Raw genomic sequence first — 19,387 nt, 5'->3', positions numbered from 1 at the left:
TCAGAAGGCTCCTGCCACTGCTTACATTCCTCATGTCCAAACAATCAGGACTTGTCCTCACTCCAGTCCAGCAGACATCCTCTGGCTTTGCTCCTCATGATCCTGTTGAAAATGGCCTGTTTTTCCAGGGTTCCCTATAGCCATCTTCTGAGCAAAACAAGCCCTTTGCCCGCTTTCCTTATCCCTCAGATCCCCTGCTACTACAGTCACCTTCTCTGTGTCCTTGGTCAGGCTGGACTGGGGTTTGATGCCAGGCTGATCTGGGAGGTGGTGCAGATGGAAGGAATTCAGCTCCACCATCACAGTGTGCCACCTCCAGGGTGTGGGGTGTGTGCCATGAATTAAATTGTGAAATGATTTTTATTTTCTGATGCTTTTTTCTCTTATTTTTCAGTGGAACAGGTCCCCTGATCTGATTCACAGCATGGCCCTGCCAGGACCTGGAATTGGGAAGATTGAGGAGTGATGCAATGTGGCATGAGGACAAAAAAGGTGGAACTGGGTGTTGGGATGTTTCTGAGGCCACAGGATCAGAAAACTGTGGCCTTTCTGCCGCCAGCCTCAGGCGAGCCTCAATTTCTAGCCACTAATGATCTTGTTAGTCTGTTTTATAGCACAGTCAATCTGCATGTGTTTTCAAGTCTCGTCTGACCTCCCTCTTCTGTGTTATTGAACATCTTGTTTAGAAATTCTTTTATCAAACACTTAAAACAATTTTAGAAATACTTGTTTTAAAAAAATCTAGGACTTAATTATGAGCAGCTCCTATTCCCACATTAAAGCTGGTAAGTGTAAAGAACAGTGAGAAATACTTGAATCGGAACATGGACAGCCGAAGTTTAAAGGAAAAACTGGTACCTACAAAGCATTTATACGTGCGTTGCTTTTGTTTTAAAATTTGACTTGTAGATGTGCAGTGACTGAGCAAAGAGCTCAGAAATGGACTCTGTGGTTGTTCTTCATCCCAGGCCGTTGTGGCCAACGCTCAGTGTACTGGTTGTGAGCGCTGGAAAAGGCTGGGTGTGTATCACTGCAAGTGTTAGTCACAGCCTGGAAACAGGGGAGGAAAATAATTGAAGCTGAAGTTACTCAGCTAATTGCTTTGACTAAGTCTCACATTTACACACCCTAGGCACCTAAACTCAACATTTTTACTTGACAATACTTGCCCTTCCTCTGGGGGGAAGTCGTACAAGCAGTAAGTAGTGCAAGTGAGTACAAGGCAAAGAAACTGCTCATATGAAGGATCCTGGAGGACTGCCAAACTGACTGGGTGAGCTCTGGGAAATGCACTGAGTGGGCACACGGCACCAGTGCCACGTGCTACCACTCTGGACACAGCAGCACCCTGTCCTGTCCTTTAACTGCCTCCCTCCAAACCAAAGCACAGCAGCTTAGCTCTGAACTTGCCCTCAGGAGCCACTGGACTTTGCACCAAAACGAGCACACAAGCGCTTGATCCGCACTGCCTCTCTGGGTGCTCTGGCAGCAGCACAGCCTGTAACATCACTGCATCTCCCTCCTAAACAGATGTGCTTGGAGCACGAAGAACTCGGCCCGAGGTGTGCAGAGTACGGAGGCAAACAGAAGTTGCATCGTCAGTTTTAATTTCTGCACTTGGACTGAATTATTTACAAAGAGATGAGATTGCAGCAAGCTGACATTTTCACAGCAATTCCTTCTTGAAATCTGCATAAACAGAGACTTCTGAAGCTTCCATTAAGGCTACAACTAAAGCCAGACAAGAGTAGATAAGCATTGCTGGGAGCATGCTGGGAGTATTTACCAGTGACAGCTCAAGCTGATCGAGCCATGTGAGGGAACACACACACTGCAGGGAAATAGAGGAAGACACCTTTAAGAGAAAACCAAGAAGTTGCTAATAATTGCATTAAGAAACACGATCCACCAACCATTCTGCCTTCCCTCTGTGTTCTGCTGGTCATGCTCACATACAAGCTCTGCAGGGGAAGGGCAGGTTTTCTGCAGGATTATTAGAGGAGAGTAGAGAGCACACAGGTGTTACAGGAAAGAAGACATCAAAGGGGGTACAGAGGTGACGTAAATAGTAAAGGGACTTGAGAGGAGTCAGTGAAAGATGGCTTTGGCTGGAGAGGGGGTAGAATGAAGGCCAAAAGAGATGTTGCAATAGTCAGCTTGTAAGATTCAAATCATAGTTATGGTGGGGACAACAGGGACAGATTTTAAGGATGTTGCCCGAGAGAATCTCAGTGAGACAGATAAAACACCGAATGGGAAGCTGAGACTGGGGAAAAGGGGCAATGAAGACTTCATAGAGCCAACAAAACAAAAGTAGGAGCCAGTGAGAAGCCTGGATAAGGAAAGAAACTCTTTCTTTGAAATAGGAAACATTCAAACAGTATTCAGTTCAAAGGACTGGAAATACAGGGATCAATAAATTAAAATGCATTAAGCAATTAAATTAAGAGTGCATCTATTTCCAAGGATAATAGGAAAAAACTTCAAAATGGGAGGAAACTGTTATCCCTTCAGTCACACTGTGGCATGTACCATGTACATCGAAGGAAGGAGCAATCAACCCCAGTAACAGGATAACAAAACTTCTGTCCAGTTCAAGATACCAAGCAGTGACTTGTTTTCTAAAAATGTGTAATTTTATTATATTAAGTCTAGTTGATTTTTAGCAGGTCTCAGAGAGAAAAACCAAACCCCACAAATAAATCTGCTAAATCCTGCAGAATATGGTAATGTAGTGTCCAGCACAAAAAGAAACATATAGAAAAGGAATCTTACACTGAAGGAAGAAATAACTCAGATGAGAAGATCAGGCAAATTTGGGGAAGAAAAGCCACAGATGAGTTTTAAGAGTAATTGCTTATGCCCCATAAACTGTTTTCAAGTCACTCATTTCCCCTCTGGTTCCTCCAGAAGAGCAGTGAGAGGAATGCCAAACATTCTGGCTCAGGAAGCGTTAATAAGTTTAAAGCACCGTGATCTTACATGAAACTGTTCTGAAGGCTTTTTGACACAGGAAGAGGCGTATGGACACCTGGAACGTTTGATCTTGACACTCTGACAAATAATGAATTATTTTAATAAGGAAGAAGTACTGAACAAAGTAACTTTCGAATACAGATAGAAGTTATCTGAGTGACTGAGTCTATACCTTACGTTGATGGCATGGTAAACATCTCTAACGAAAAGTAATAAGTAACAACTTCAACTGCTTCTTTTGTTGGGAAATACAATCTCAGGTTTAAAAACAAAACAAAACAGAAAGAATGTCTAAATAGTTTTGCTGAACACTAGACTTGTGTAAACCTGTAACTTGCATCCTGGTTCCATCCAAAACCTGTCATATTCAAATGAGGCAGATGAGCCTCCTATGATTTATCTAAATGTTTTCATTTATCACCTTTAGTCTTAGAGCTTTGTTCTAATCCAGGAGAGAGACATGCATCTGAAAAAAAGCCAACCTGCAAATCCAGCCTGCCCTAAAACCAACAGCCAAGCAAAGCAGCACAGGCATTCTGAATCCAAACTGCTCTACTAGGGCAAAGCTTCCTAAGGAAAGCTCAGGGTGGATACATCTCACAGATCTCCTCTGCTCCAACAGTTTTCTTGGCTGTTGGGTTTTTTTAAGGGGATTGGTCTGTTTAGAGAGAATTGCTCTTTTAACAATAATTTGCACACTGTGTATATTAAATGAATCAGAAGTAACCATCTCCTGTTCATTATCACATAGGACTTTTGGCTTTGACATATTTTGATGAGGCACAAATGGGCAGGATTCAGTGTGCACAAAATTATACATAAAAGGCATAAATTATGCTTGGATAGTTTTCTAGACTTCTCCTAGTGACCTCTGTTCATAAAACTTCTTGCCTTGTGATGGTCCAGCCTCTTCTACTCATTTAAGAAGAGCAGTTCAGTGGTATTAAATTAATTTTCAGTTAGCACATGTTAGTTCTGTCAAACTTCAATAATCACTCAAGGACAAAGAGAACTGTGTATCTGCTGTTTCAGCTGATAAAGGGCTGGCTACGATACCGGGTGCCTGCAGTGCCTGTGCAAACAAATACCCGAATGGGAAGGCTCTGTGGCTGTATCCACCTTCTCGGGAAAATCTTTCGTCATGACCCAGCATAAGCAAGGCCCCATTGTCTGCTAAACCCTTTGTCATCAAATCAGCAAGAGAAACCACCGCAAACATCTGAGCGCAGGGTCAGCCCACTTCCCGTGTGTTACCTGTAGCTGGAGGAGGTGACGAAGGTGCTGACAGTTTTTCCTGGTGTAGTCTCTCTCCCAGGCTTCTGAATGAGTCTGTGCTGACTGGATCTGCTCATCTGCTCCCACAGAATTGTTTTGAGAGGCTCCATGTCTGGCCTTTAAATAAAGGAAAAGGAATTTTTGTTCTGCAAAGGAAAACATTTTGTGACAGAAATGCTCCATGTGGCTGTGCAGACCTCTGGCAAAGCTGGCTGGCTACTGGAAAGATGGAAAATCAACTACTGCACAAATCTGGCTGCTTGTTTCACAACTGTCGAGTTGTTAGGCAATAGTAATAAGGTTATTGCATATTAATAGAATATAACACTAATTAAATCTTATTCCAGCTAAAAGCCTAGTAAGTAATCTAATTTGTGATTTCTAAAAGCTTGCACATTTAAATAGCTAATGGATGTTTATGATATTTAGTATGTTATTAAGATTCAAAATGTGATACAAATTTACACAATCCAGTCAGGAATCTACACTTTAAAAGCTCTTTCAGTAAAAAAGGAATCAGTACAGTCTCCTGTATAAATATTTTAAGTGCAGAATAGATTCTACTCCTTCACTACAGATGCTTTCTGCAACATCAGCAGTTTTTATGGACGAAAAGTATCCAAATTCTTCAGAAGAAACACTTCCAATACAGGGATTATTAAGAGAGCTCTCTTCCATGTCTGGGGTAACACAGCCCTCCTTGCTGACCGTGCTGTAGATGGAGGTTGCTACACATTTTGTGTGGGATGAGAAGCCCACAGCTCATAAACAGGAAACAGCCCACAACTCATTTTAAATTCCAATAAATATTTTGTGTTTTTACTGCCTTGGATGTGCTTGTGCGTGAGTCAGGACGAGATGAGCTCAGCAGCTAGCATAAAGCTCAGCCAGCCTGGCAGGCCTCTCACTGGCAGCATGGTGAATCCAGCAAAATGTGTATATTCCTGAGGCAAAAGCCTGCATCCATGCCAAATATTACTTTGGGAATTGTACTGCAGTGCTTATACCATGTCACCTCAGGGACCAGCAATACGAGCACGCTTGCAAATAGACCTCCTAAACCCAATCGGAAAGTTCAGTATGGAAACTCTTACAAAATGTCCTCAGTCTCCACAGCTTCCTTGCCCACACAAGAGGGGAAACAGGTTGGAAGGAAGGAAGGAACCAAACTGAAAGAAAAACTTGTCTTCTCAGATAATATCTTTAATGGAAGTAGTCCCTGATGCTTGTTATCAGCTGATCTCTGCTACACACAGAATGGGAGGAAATACATAGGTGTTAAAATTGGGAATTTACCAACTAAATCAAATTATTCTTGTGGCATTGGGTGTTGTCCCGGCTTGGAGCAGACCTTGGAGGAGCACTACTGATTGAGAAGTCGGGCTGTGACCAGAACCAGCTTGAAATAGTCTTAAAAAGTTTAAAATAAATGTGAGGGCTTTCATTAGCTTTGTTTTCTGGGGTGTTTCTGTTGCCTTTTGCTGGTTGGTAGGAGTCATGCTTTTGGGGGGTTTGAGCCTCTGTTGTTCCTGCACTGAGTGCTCTGGTGCCCAGGGCTATGTGCTTAAATTTATGAGACATTTGTGGAATTTAGTGTGGTGCTCACTGCAGTAGGGGCGCTGAGCCCTCAGGACAGTGCTCTCCTTTCCCTTCTGGGCCTCAATCAACTTCCCATTGGAAACATCTGAAGCGACTCATGTTTCACCTTCCCGGCACTGTGCCATTGACTACTCAGGTCAGTGATAAAGTGGGTTTTCTTGTAAGTTTGTTTTTTTGGGTTTTTTTCCCTGAACAAAGTGCAAATGTGAAGGTGAACACACACTTCCATGATTTTGGAAAGCCAGCAGTGTTTTTGTGCAGCAATGGGTCCCCCCTCGCCTGCCCTCAGGCGGGCGGGCACACACTTGATCGAAAGTCTTGGTGCCTCAGGCTCGCCTACCTTCGCCCCGGATCTCAGTGAAGCTGTGGTGGCGCGGAGGGACCCAAGGCCGGTGGGACGTGAGGTGAGTGAGGGATCTGAGGGTTCTTTTCTTCCATTTTAGACAACAAGGGGGCTGAGGGGAGGATGTGAGGGGAGTAAGGACTGTGAGGGGTGTGAGGGGAGGGTGTGAGGGGTCTGACAGGACGGTGTGAGGGAGTGAGGAGTGTAAGAGGTGTGAGGACAGTGAGGGGAGCGAGGGGTCTGAGGGGAGGGTGTGAGGGGAGTGAGGACTGTGAGGGGTCTGACGGGAGGGTGTGAGGGGAGTGAGGACTGTGAGGGGTCTGAGGGGAGTGAGGAGTGTAAGAGGTGTGAGGGGAATAAGGGGACTGAGGACTGTGAGGGGTCTGAGGACTGTGAGGCCCGTGAGGAGTGCGAGGGGTCTGAGGACTGTGACGACTGTGAGGCCCCTGAGCACTGAGATGAGTGTGAGCAGTCTGAGGACTGCGTGAGGACTGCGTGAGGACTGAGATGGGTGTGGAGGGTCTGAGGACCGAGCGGGGTGCGAGAGGAGCGGGGCCGCCCCCGCCCCGCCAATGGCGCGCGGCCGCGGCGGGAGGTGTGTGCCGACCTCACTTCCGGGACCTGTCACCGGCCGCTCCCGCCCCGGTCCCGATCCCGCCCCGCCGGCAGCCGGGGACGCGGCGGTGCCCGCCCGGCCCGGCACAGCGCAGCCCGCAGGGGCAGCGATGCACGGTACTGCCCTAAGGGCGTCCCCCGCCCCGCCGTGCCCGAGTCCCGCGGGGCTCCCGGGAGGAGGCGGGAGCGCCCGCCCGGGGCTGGTGACGGCCCCGCCTCGCTAACGCGGCGGCGGCTTTGCTAATGACCTGTCCTCTTCTCCTCCCCTCCCTCGCTATTCGCTGCTCCTTATCTCCCTCGCCCCGCGGTGCGAAGCCCTCGGCGGAGCGGCGGAGGCAGCGGGCGGAGGTAGCCGGCCCAGGGAGATGCTGTAGCGGCTCCCGCTGCGCGCTCGGCGCCGGCCGCGGGCTGCGGGGACCGGGCCCAGGGCTGCGGGACGGGCAGAGCCGGCCCAGCGCGGGCGGGCGGAGGTAAAGAGCCAGCCTGGGAACCCCGGGGAGCGGGGAACGGGGGGGTGTGATGTCCCGTCACACAGGGTGCTGCTTGGCAACTGTCATGTGTCCTAAATGGGGCACATCTGGATTGTCCTTAACCTGGAATGAACTCGGGCTCCGGGCACAAAGTACGAGCCTGGAGGTTCCCGCTGTTGGCTTGGCTGGGCCAGGCGGGTTGTGCTGTTCCCGGTCGGCCGCTCGGAGGGAAGCCCTCTGTCCTAGGAGTGAGGGCTCTCTGGTTTGGTGAGTTCTTGGTTGTCCCTCCGGGGCTGGCCACTTGCTTTTCACAAGACATTCCAGAAGTACTGATGGAAAAGAGCGCGAAGACGTATTGCCTTGTATTTCTATTAAGATTGGCGCAGTCTCAGTAACACGGGTAGCTTAAGCTCTCTGAGGGAAGTAGTATGAGTACAGGATTCATCAGACACGATTATCTGGAATGATAATGTCTGGCACTTTGGTGGCATTGGATGTCTTAGTAGTACTGCACTAATAGGGGTGTCACAGAAGTTTTGTTGTGAAGGAAAGTGGTGGTCAAACTGCACTTGTGTTACAGAACATGCACAGATTTTCTCATTGGCATCCTGCACTGATCACTTTTAGATATTTGCTTTGCAGGCAGCAAAGCCGATCAGCTATAAAAACTGTTTCCTTTATGAATTCTGAATCCCTGACTGAGCACTGAGCATACCTGGTCTCAGGCTGGAACCGAGGGCAGTTGTGGTTCATGTGATGTGGTCACACGTCTGCTCAAAGCTAAACCAGTGTCATAACCTTTGTTAGCTGGTGTGAGCTGCCAAGGGGCCATCAGCTCCTAGTTAATTTAGTGGCAGATTTGGGGATTTTGAGTAACATGATGTGGTGTTTTGGAAGGATGAGGGTGTGCAGACCTTATCAGAGGTTTGTGGAACTGTGCAGGCAGCATGCACCCTCCCTTTTCCCATGTTTGGAAGAAACTCTTAGTATGGTCCAAAAAAAAATTCTTATCAATCTTTTGCTACTTTATATTGACTGTCATCCTCTGCAGTCAGGTGCACAGGGAGTTCTGGCTACCTACTGCAAACCTGCACATCCCAAACACCTGGTGGTTTTGTTGCTTGCTTTTCAGTGGATCTTTAAGGTCTTCATTTTCTGTTAGTCCTGTAGTCTTCATAAATGCTATAATGAATTTTAAACCATGGGAGAGAGGGTTACATTTCAGTTGTGATTTCATCCAGTTATGCTTTTAATATTTCACATGTGGAGTGTTATAAAAATACTAGGGGAAATTATGTCCTACAGGAGAGTAGGATATATGGCCTGAGGTATTTATCTTGTTCTAGAATATGGATTATAATGCTCACTGTTGTCCCAAGATGGACAAGGAGGGCAATGGAATTTTTCTTAGTATTTTTTCTTTTTAGAACAGCTTGTACTTCAAAATTGCAAACAGCACTATTTTTCTCTTTAGTTTATTGTAGCTTTCCTGCTGAGATTTGAGTTCTGTTTCTCTTGCATATTTTTGCAAGGGGAAAAAAGGGGACACCATACTTGTCTTGGAAGATAAATGAATTCATATTTATTATATGTTCAAGCATACTTTCTTAAGGAATTTTGGAATTTTAACTTTCTTTTTCTTTTAATCTGACTGCTCTTTCATAATCTCCCCAAATCTTTAATGTTTTGCATTTTAGAGGTATGCGTAGTTTTTGTTGTTGTTTTTAATGGACCTTGTAAAGTATATAAAAGCAAAATCTGTACCTTTGGGGTGTAAATGGTATTTAAAAGGCCCATTGCAGAGACATCTTATGCCCCTTGGAAACCATAACAGTTTGTCCATTGAAAGACTTGGACGTTTGTGGGAATGCTCCTTATGAGTAAAAGTATTTTGCTTTATAACAGATAATTAAAATAGCACAGAGCTTTCACTATAATGTTCTTAGTTGAGTGGTTTTGAATTTTTCTAGTATGAAGAAAAAAGATCAGAATGATATTGGGATATACTAGTCATATTCCCTAGTTAGCTAGATGTCAGTGTGGTCCTGCTGTAAAACTAGTGATGTGTTAAAAGCCTCAATCATTTAAAATGTAATTTTAGCCCAAGCAAAATGACAGCATTTTTTTCCTGAAGAAGCATTAAGGAATATTTTTTGAAAAGCCTTAAATTACATCATCTCAATATAAAATCAGAATAGTAAGTTTTGGGAAATTTTGTTGACTCTTTATTTTTATTTTTTTAAGAAAGGATGTCAGCAGCTTTTTATTGATGAAGAACCACTTGTTATCACCAGTGTGCACATGAAATGGAAAGGGAAGAGATTCTGGAAAAGAACTTCTGTTACAGCCTTGCAAGATACTACCTGAAGTGGTGAGTACATATGTGGGCTGGAGGCTGTCCTGGCATTGTTCTTGAACAGCTAGGGAAGAACAAACACTTGGGGTAGAATCGCTGTCAGCAGTGATTAATGTACAGTCAACTGACAAGGAAAGAAATCTGAGCAAGTAGTGCCAATAAATAATTGATAAACAGAAAGCAGTAGCACAATCAGGAGAGCAGAGGAAGTAAAACTTCCTTATGTTCTGATAGCTACTGCAGTCTTAGGCAATAGTTAGTAGAATTCTGAATTCTTAATATTTTAGAAGTAGAGTGATCAGGATTTCACTGTCAAATTAAATATTGAACAACTTGTTATGAAGCAGAATGCTAATTTTTTTCAGTGAATTAAAAAGTACTTATCTGGTAGGGTTAGGCTCTAAATCATCAAAATAAAACTAAAATCTCTGAAAGAGTGTGATATTTGGCGTGTCTTAAAAACATTGAATTGATATGAGAAGATTGTTGTGTGACCAGATTGCATGTGGCATTGAGATGTTGCCAAGTCTGACTCCACTTCCTCATACCAGTTCTCATAGTTTCTGCTTATGAAACAGTATTTATTTATAAGTGCATTTCATGTGTCTTTAAATATCTAGGAAGTGTAATTTCTGTGTCCAGTGAAGGGCTTCTCGTGCACAGATTAATACAAATTATAAAATACAACTCATTGGCATTCCAGTGCTGACTGAGGCTTGAGTTGTTACGTGAGTAGTTTGTGTGGGTCTTTGCTGTGTCTTAAAATGAATTTTTTTTTTTACTTTGGAGATTGAAAGATGCAAATTACCAAAGAGGCAGAGTTTGTTCTCTGGTACGATATTCCTCTAAATTTATTGGTTTAAGTTCAATTTGTCTTGTGCCTGTGGAAACACTAGGAGTAGAGTGGCCAGCATTTGGCAAATTACCCATTCCTTTCTAGAAATGCTGATATACTATCATGGCTTTTAAAAAATATATAAACTGAGAAATTACTCACTTAATCTTTCCAAATAGTAAAATAAACTTGTTCAAAAATGTGTCTGCCTTGAGGAACTCAGAGGAGTGAGCAGCTACTGAAGTTGCTTCCAGGCAGATGAAATACATGTGAAAGCGAGTTAGTCCAATGTTTTCATATTTCATTTTTTGGTATCTCATTAGTTTGTTTTCAGTTTGTTGGTAAGTACATAGAAGGAAACCAGAAATGCTGTTTGGTGTGCAAATGAAGTGCAGGTTGAGTAACACCTTACTCATCTGTGAGTGTATAATACCCTGGAGCTGAGAGAATGTATCATTATGGATAGCTTAGAGTTTGATGTATTTTACATTAAAAAATGGTACCATAATAACTTACTGTTATTTATATTTAACAAAAAAAAAAAAAGGATCATAAAAATTGATCATTTGAAACTATTCCACAGCCTGTGATTAAGGTTTGGAGGCAGGATTACTGTTTTGTTGTATATATCCATGCAGCCAGCACTGTTAGTCTGTGTGAATACTGTTATCTGCATTCAGGCTTGTATTGCCATTTTTTTTTTTTGTTGTTGTTACACAAATAAGTGCTACGTGCCTGTTCTGTTGTAAATAATTATTTACTGGAAATGATTGATATAACAAATCACAGAACAAACCACTGAATGTGAATGTTCAGAAGGTAAGAAGAACTTTTGTCTGTTTGCAACACCTATTTGGAAGTGAAGACTTGAATTAGTGATGTTATGTCCTAACCTGCTGTTAGTGTGACTGCTTCAGCAGGAATGGTATAAAGTACCTGACACTGGAGTTGTGGGGCAGGGTGCCATTAAACAAAAGCACTCCCCCCATCTTTATGCAGCATGTGTGAGGGGGAGGCCGAGGGGGAAGGTGGGCCTTGTGTCAGGAGACTTCTTTGGAGACTCCTGCGTTCATTAGCAGGCAGTGCCTGGTGGCTTTCTGTCCTGGGGCTGGGGAATGCTCCAGCACAGCTGTCCAATAATGCACTCACACTGATGTTAAAATAAAATTAATTGCAGCCCAGAGGTCATAGTGACTATTGTTGTTGCCTCATTGGCAATTTTCAGGGGAAGATTACAAGATAGATAGATAGATAGATAGATAGATAGATAGATAGTGAAATTTATTTATTCTTACCCCCCTCAGGATAAAAGACTGCTGTGTGCAATTAAGCAGGCCAGTCTGATCAAATCAGGCAGCAGCTTTGGTACCTTGTAAGAGACAAGCAGCACAGGATACTGCCTTTGAAAAAAGCAGCAGCTGTACCTGTTGTGTTCTGTGCTGCCACACAGACATAACTGCACATAAACATGCCCATGTTTTCAAAACACTGTCGAATGTTCAACTTAAATGTACATTTTGGGCACCTGATTTTCAGCATACTGAGCTGCCATAATTCCAGCTGAATTTACAAGGAGTTGCATTTTCTCAAGGTTATAAATCCTGTGGAAATGTAGAAGTGATTAGCCTTTAAGAATACAAATTGTTCGGTTTGCAGCTTTCATTCATTCGATTTCTCTTTCACATGGCAGGGGGGGGTGTGTGTGTATGAATGAGCACATAAATGCAAAAAGGACAGAAAATAGGATGTCTTCTCTCTGTTGTTCCTGATAGCCCTGCAGATATAGACTACAGCAAGAAATGTGGTTACAGAGCGTGATAGATCTGATCTAGGCCCCTTCTTTCCATCTACCCACCTGTGTGTTTCTGTCCCTCCTTTTTGCAGCCCCTCGGGGGGTCTGTTCAACCATCTCTGGCTGTGTCTGCCCGGGGAATAACCCCTGCCAGGGACTGTTCTCGGGGGCTGGGGCTCAGCCCTGCTCCTCCCCAGGCAGCGCGGCTGCCCCTGGCTCCCGGGCAAAGCGCTGTGCTCCTGGCCTGGGGTTTTCCTGGGAGCGGGCCAGGCCGGTGTGTCCAGGGTGGTGTCCCGGAGGACGCTGACACTCGGCTTGGCCCCGCTCTGGGCTCCCGTACCCGTGCAGGGGTGGCCAAGGGCGGGAGCCAGCAGGCACGGGGGTGGCGTGGCTGGGAAGGGAGGAGCGAGAGGGAAGGTGCGGGGACCTGTGGAAGGGATATCCTTGGGATTTGAGGGAGCTCTTACGTTACTCAAGCTTGTCTGAGTACCCTTCAGGTAACGTTGTTTTGCAATCGATGACTCAGTTTGGCTCTGCAGAGAAATGCTGTGTCCCCATAACTGCTCTTTCAAAGTCAAGCCGGCTGAAGTGCCTTACAAAGTGAAGTAAAACTGGAATATGAAAGTACATATATTGCTTTTTAAACAGGCTTTCTTATCCTGGCTGTTTCCCTGGACTCGTGTTGTAGTTCCACCTTTCTGCAATTCAGGTGCTTCCTCAGTTAAAAGGAGTGGGGTGGCAATGCTGGTATTGCCCTTAAACTGGTAACCAGACACCCTTCGTGTCATGGGAAGGATGAGCCGGGAAAATAATGACAGGAAAATAATCGCTTATGTTTTAACACTTTTGGATCTCGCAGGAGCGTGGGGCTTGTGATCTCCATACTGTAGTGAGTGACCTGATTTAGAGCTGTGAAGTCATGTGCCCCAAGAATATCCTCTATCTGTCCTGTCAGGAGCTTGCAAGTACAAGTACTTGATGTCCATTTGCCAAAAAATGTAGATTAATTGCATTCATGCCAGTTGCCAAGGCTCTTGTCAGCAATGCTAATTCAGTGTAAACTTTGTTTTTGTGTGATACATTTATTGCAAAGAAAAACTTTTTAAGGTAGGGGTGTCTAGGTTATCATACTAAAACTGAAGGCCTTTGTCATAACAAAAGAAATCCAAAACAAAACCCAAGCAAACAAACAAAACAAAAAGTGAAAGAATTCTGTTTCTCATTCCACTCTGGGTGCTCTGAGTTGTGACGTGGCATTAAATCAAAGTTACTTTATTTTTAGCAGGTTTTATTTGTGTGTTTATTTAAGTGTAATAACTGAGCAACAAAAGCCTGTAAAAATACTTTGGAGGAATGAGTGAAATAGTAGCACAATGAAGAATAAGTAAACTACACAACTCCAGGTGCTGTTTAAAGAGGAAATTTGATTTTTTTGTGCTAGTAGAAAAGTGTGAAAGCTAGCCCATTGGAATTACTCAGTTTGCAAAAGTACACTTGCAAGCAGAAGGTGCCTAAATCTGTTATACCTTGTCTGAGGGTCATTCTTTTTGACAGGATTTAAATTCTTCTGTTAAGCTGAATTTAGTTTATCAAATCAGTCATGTTACTATGTCTGGGCAAGGGAATAGAGTTTATCAGTGAAATAAAACCACTGAAAATACACACAGTGGTGGTGTTCTCTGCTAAGAAGGCGAATTCAGGCTTCTTGAATCTCTTCCAGAAACAGATGTAAATTGCTCTGCAGCTTTTCAAAGAGTGAATAATCCCTGTCTGTTGTGGTGGGTGATGAATCATGCAGGGGGCTGCAGATGGTGCAGCTGTGCAGGCGCTGCAGGAGCTGGGGTGGGAGACTGCAGGGCCCCAGGGGGTGAAGGAGGTGATTTGGGGTTGGCTGATATGGCTGATGAAAGAGTATTGGAAGGAGTGTGCCAGGGCAAAGCCCAAACTGTAACCTGAGGTTTGGGATGGGGAGATGGAGAGGGGGCACTCTTGAGGCAGAAAGATATTTTTCGTTGTTATTGGTCTTTGAAATGAAAGTTGCAGCATGAAACACCAAAGTAACTGGACTTTGTCCCGAGGAATAACCGGGGAGCAAAAATAAGAAGGAGCCCGAGCTAAGATGTAGAAATTGAAGCTGTAAACAAAAAGAGAAGACTAAGAGACTTCGTGTCCCTTTTAAAGGAATGCTGGTCGTAAGTAGGAGAGCTGCTGCAGGGACAGGTACAGATGCAAAGCTGTGGGCTTTTTTATTTCAATTTTTCTAAGCATGACCTGTGTAACGAGATCAGGGTCGCAACGTCTGGGAGTTTGTGAGGTGGAGAAGTTGTATCTGAATAGGCAGACTAACACTGGGGAGTTGCAAGGCCTGAGTTATCATTAAAAGGCAGGTAAGACTCAAGTGAAGCTTTTCACAATCTTAAATCAATATGTGAAACACACCAAATCATCTTTCAGCCTTTTGCATTAAGTAATTTTAACTTATCTTTTTCTTTTTTTCCCCTCTCCTTTTAGATTTAGGAGTATTGTTCCAAAACAATAGCTCTTTATTCGGGAAGAATGTTGCCATTAAGATGTCTGTAAGAACTAGTATTTTTGCTCACGGGTCAGAAATCTTCAGCCAAAGTGAATATTTCACCACTATTTCAAGGACAGCCAATTATCTTTTTCTTAATAAAGTATGTGATTAGGAGTCCAAGTGAGTTCCGAGTCTGGGAAATTGTAGAATAATCCAATACTGACATAACTTCAGGCACCTGTTGAGCACTTATGTGTTCTACAAAACCTAGTAAATATAAAACAAATACTGAAAATGAACTGGAAAAAAAATGGGGGGGGAAGAAGGCAAAAGTCCAGGTCTGTCTTGGAAGAGAGTTATGCTCCAAAACTGCTATACCGAAAGCTGTTTTCAGGGTTGCTTTCTCATGTCTTTTGGACTAGTTACCTGTCAGGTATATGCAGAATGGTGTGCTGTCCTCTCCCTCCACTCGGTAATTCTGAACCTGCAAGCCTTGGCAAATCAGAGAAAGCAATAATGGCTGCAAAGGCATTAAAGTCCTCTAATTGTTATGGAAATTGGTAGCTTGGGAGAAGAAAGGAAAACACGTTATTGAGCCTCCTGAGGAAATGAGGCAGTGGGAATTCAAGAGTTATCTGTTCTGTTTGGCCTGTCCTGTGCCAACCAGCACAGAGACAAGGAGCCCCCAGCAGCACGGGCTGCACCAGCTCCAGCAGCTTGTGGGGAGGGGGCACTGTGAGCACAGCCCAGGGAAGGGAGCAGGGAGGCATCCCAGCCCAGCAGGAGTGCCAGTGCTGAGGAAATGTGGTGTCTCTGGGAGCAAAGAATAGAAATTAAACCTTTTTTATCCTTCTCCCCAAAGTTTTAATTTAATTTAAGTTTGTTTTTTTTTTTATCCTTTCCCCAGTGTTTTAATGCTGGTAGTAGTAAACACCCATGAATGCTGCTTTTTGAATTTGTCTCGATGCTCTCAAGCTTTTATCATGCTATTTAAACAATTGCAAAGACTTCACTGCTGGTCAGTAAACTCAGAACTTCTTGGCACCTGTCTGATATGTGGCCTTGAATTAGGTTGTATTTAACTGAAGTATTTATTTCACAGGATCAGTCCTTTGCCCTTCTGTCAAATAAGCAAGGTTGAAATCATACCAAAATATTAAATATGGTCAGAGAACAAAAGATTAGGTAATTATTTCTTATCCTTCATTTTACTGTAATTTTCAACTGAAGACAGGTATTTTTATTTATAACACAGCAAGGATGCTAAGTTCTGAAGAGTACGTTACTGCCAATAATGTATTATCAACAATATATATCAATTGCTGTCACACATAAAGGTCTGCAGATATAAAACAAAAGGGATTCTTATCTCCTAGTTTATAAGAACTCATTTTAAGTTATCCATACGTTTACATGAACCCTAAAGATTGATGAAATAGTATTAAGTGTCAGAAAGTGCATTAAAGGCCTTGTTTGACTGTAAGTTAGTGACAGTTTTATGTCTTTTCATAAATATAGCATGTCTGAAATTTCATAATTGTTAGAAAGAGTCTAGACAGCTGTGCTTGTAAAACTTATAATGTCGTTCTTGATAGAACAGTCATGTAAATGTTCTTGTGTTGGTTTATTTGTTTTTATTTTTTTTTTGATCAAGCATGTGAGCAAGTAAAACTTCTGAGTGAGAGGTTTATGTAAAAGCACAGTCAATATGTTTAATGGAAAATAGCCAAAAATTTTGCCTGGCACTGCCTCTGTATGTATTAGATTATAATTTTAATTGACAATTCTAGTTGCACAGATGTCTTTAGTTTGTTATCCTATGAAGTTTATTTTTACCATATGTAGTAAAATGTTCCCTGCAGGAGACTTAGCAAGGGGTTTACATTTTATTTGCTTCAAAAATTGATTATATTGGAGATAATCATTTAGCTACCACTGAAATGCAATTTTTGTTTGCCTTTTACCCTCAGATGTCTTTATCCTTCAACAAATGAGGTCTCTGTAGAATATCAGGGTATAGTTAGAAGGTGGTTGAGCAGGCACTTTTCATAATCTGAGATGCTGTAATCACATGTGTAAGGAAACAATTGCAACATTCCAATTCAGTCTCAAGGATCTGGTTCCCAGTGAGCAGCATGTTGGGACAAACACGTGGGCTGTTTGTAAACCCTGTACGTGTCACAGTCAGCTTTGACTTCACCACTCAAACTTACTTCTGTGTATTATTTTTAGAAAAAAAATTATAGTGGTTTAGGGCATCTAATCTGTGCATACAGTTTATAAGACAATTTTTGTGGGGTGTTTGGTTTGTTCCTTTTTCTTAATTCTCTTAGTTCTGGCCATAACATGCAACCAGATTTAGCCTGAATCTGAGCACCGATCTCTGAAGCTGAGGTGTCCCTGACTGTTAATCAATTCAAGATCTTGGTTAATGTAATTAGCTTGTCAGACATTTGTACAGTATTGCAAAACTTAGAAAAAAGAGGTGACTTTCAAATAAATGGGTGAGGAGTTCTTGGGGCACACCAAACAAATGGGTAAGGATTTTTTGGGATACATGGGGAAAGTGAAAGAACTTTGAGTTCATCAGCAGGGTAATAAAAATATAGCAAATACTCAGATGACACATTTGTGTGAACGTGACCTTGGGTCTTGGATCAAATAGCAAATACATGTATGTCATGTTTGTCTGAATGTGACCTTGCCTTGGTTCAAATATCAACCATGAATCAAATCCCAGCTTTCGATGTACGTGTAGGGAGAACAGCCCTAAATGATGCCCCCGATCTTGGCTTCTCAGCAGTTGTGGTCCCCACGTGTGCATGTTCAGCATCTGTGTGCTGAGCAGTGTGCTGTGAGCCTCACAGCCCACAAGGGCTTGTCACAAAGGGTTTAGAGTCTGGAGAAGTTTGGAGCACAAGCTGCTGTGGCTGATATGATTAACACATACAACCATTCGAATCCTCCTCGAGTATGGGATGATTTGAGTGGAATGTAACTGTGACCTGAGATACTGACACGGAAATGCAAAACCTGGAGATTCTTTGGAGAGGGGAAAAGAAAAAGGGAGAGTGTGTTGCAGGTGTAAAAGTTTATAGAACAGTGAAGGGTGTTCATTAGAAACTCTGGTGGGCTTTGAGAGGTACTGGTGGAACTGAACTTGAAAGACAGCCCATGACAGAGAACCCGGACTACTCGAAAACCTACTGGTTACTACAATGTTGCCACGGCTTAGTTTCCTGTGGAAAAGAAATTATTGTTGCTTTTTTTGGAATCTCTTGTTAATAAAATACTTTCTTAAATGGTTGTGCCTCAAAAATATTGGATGTTATGAACTCCAGTATGAGTATTTGCATTAAGTGCATTAACAACTAATGTAATGAATTGAAAAATCTTCCTTGATACTGTTGTCCAGGCTGATCTTTTTCTAAAGCCATGTTAAAAATAGTATCTTTATTCTATAGTTTTATAGATTAAGCTTCTAGTCAATTCTGACCCATGTGTCAGAGCTCATTATTGACTATAAAAATGGAAACAGAGGCACACAATTACAAATTGCCACTTTTTCAGGACTTCTATGCATCTGGATTTTAAAAGTTGAAGCAAGATGAAAGACTTTAATAGAAAGTTTTCCACTTTTGTCTTTGACAGTGTTTGGTTGGTTTTTGAATCATCTAAAGATCAGACTGGGTTATAATGTAGTTGAAGAAATACGAAAGCCCAGAAACTCAAAAAATGCAAAGCAACCAACCAACAGCAAAAAAAAAAGTGCAACAAAGACTGCTCCAAAAACACTTCTTGAAGAAAATAGTAAAGTGAAGGAGAACATTATAGGTTGCCAATAACCCTAATATGGTATTATATAGTTTGTTAACTAATATTACTATTGACTTATACTGAAGTCCTGACTAGGTAACTCTTTAAAGAAGTCAGCAGACACAGATTTAAAAGAGATTTGAAAGCTTTCCTTTGACATATAACTCCTGACTTTAGTTTCAGTTCAGCATTCGCTAGAAAGAGAAGTCAAGTCTTCCTATTCCCAGTTGCAGAAACCTCCAAAACATTTACTCTTGGGATGAAAACTCACATTTAGAGGAGGGGAAAAAACCCAAACTAACCATAAAGTCTCCAATTCCTACTGGTGTTCTGTGCAGACCTGAACCTGTTTGAGCTTGAGTTCAAGCAACAACTCTATCTCCACTCTTTACAGAAGTGAGGTAGGAAGAAGATGTTTCTGTTATCAAAAGGAGCTCGCTGCAGATCTGAGCAGTGCCGTGTGTGATACATCTCGTGGCCGTTTGTGTGGAAGAGAGCAAGCATGGCTGCAGAGAGGTGCAGATTTGAGGTGATAGACCTGTAAGTCTTGTCTTTGGAGCCTGGAGGCAAAGATTGCACAACCTTTCTGTCCCATTGCTGATGAAGCCTAATCTGGCTCCTGTTGTTAAGGGGGATGGCAGGGGCTAATTTAAGTACAGGCTTCAGGTCTCAGTGTGCCAATAACCCAGAGCTGTGGTCTGCCTTTACATCTGAAGTTGAGCTGTCTGCTAGAGTGACTGGAGTTACTAGTCTAATGCTGTGGATGAAATGTGATGAAATCTATTTCTGGTCTAA

At 42.9% G+C, this 19,387-nt stretch overlaps 1 protein-coding gene across 4 annotated transcripts in view; it reads left to right on the top strand.

Annotated features, from left to right (window-relative positions):
• Positions 1–6,229: 6,229 nt before the first annotated feature.
• The window catches only part of PPARA (peroxisome proliferator activated receptor alpha), a 31,888-nt gene continuing 18,730 nt past the window's right edge, over positions 6,230–19,387 (top strand). The window contains exons 1-2 of one of the 4 annotated variants that reach the window (XM_027660846.1): positions 6,230–6,254; positions 9,527–9,649. The gene's annotated coding sequence lies outside the window, so the exon portion shown is untranslated. Of the gene's footprint in view, positions 6,255–7,196; positions 7,279–7,391; positions 7,546–9,522; positions 9,650–19,387 lie in introns of those variants that run through there. The other 3 variants (XM_027660843.1, XM_027660844.1, XM_027660845.1) reach the window with 3 other exon arrangements.

This window comes from Corapipo altera, unplaced genomic scaffold (assembly GCF_003945725.1).
Source record: "Corapipo altera isolate COAL_440 unplaced genomic scaffold, ASM394572v1 239, whole genome shotgun sequence".
Taxonomy (NCBI): domain Eukaryota; kingdom Metazoa; phylum Chordata; class Aves; order Passeriformes; family Pipridae; genus Corapipo; species Corapipo altera.
The sequence above is the reverse complement of the archived record's forward strand: the minus strand, read 5'-3'. Positions and strand labels throughout refer to the sequence as shown.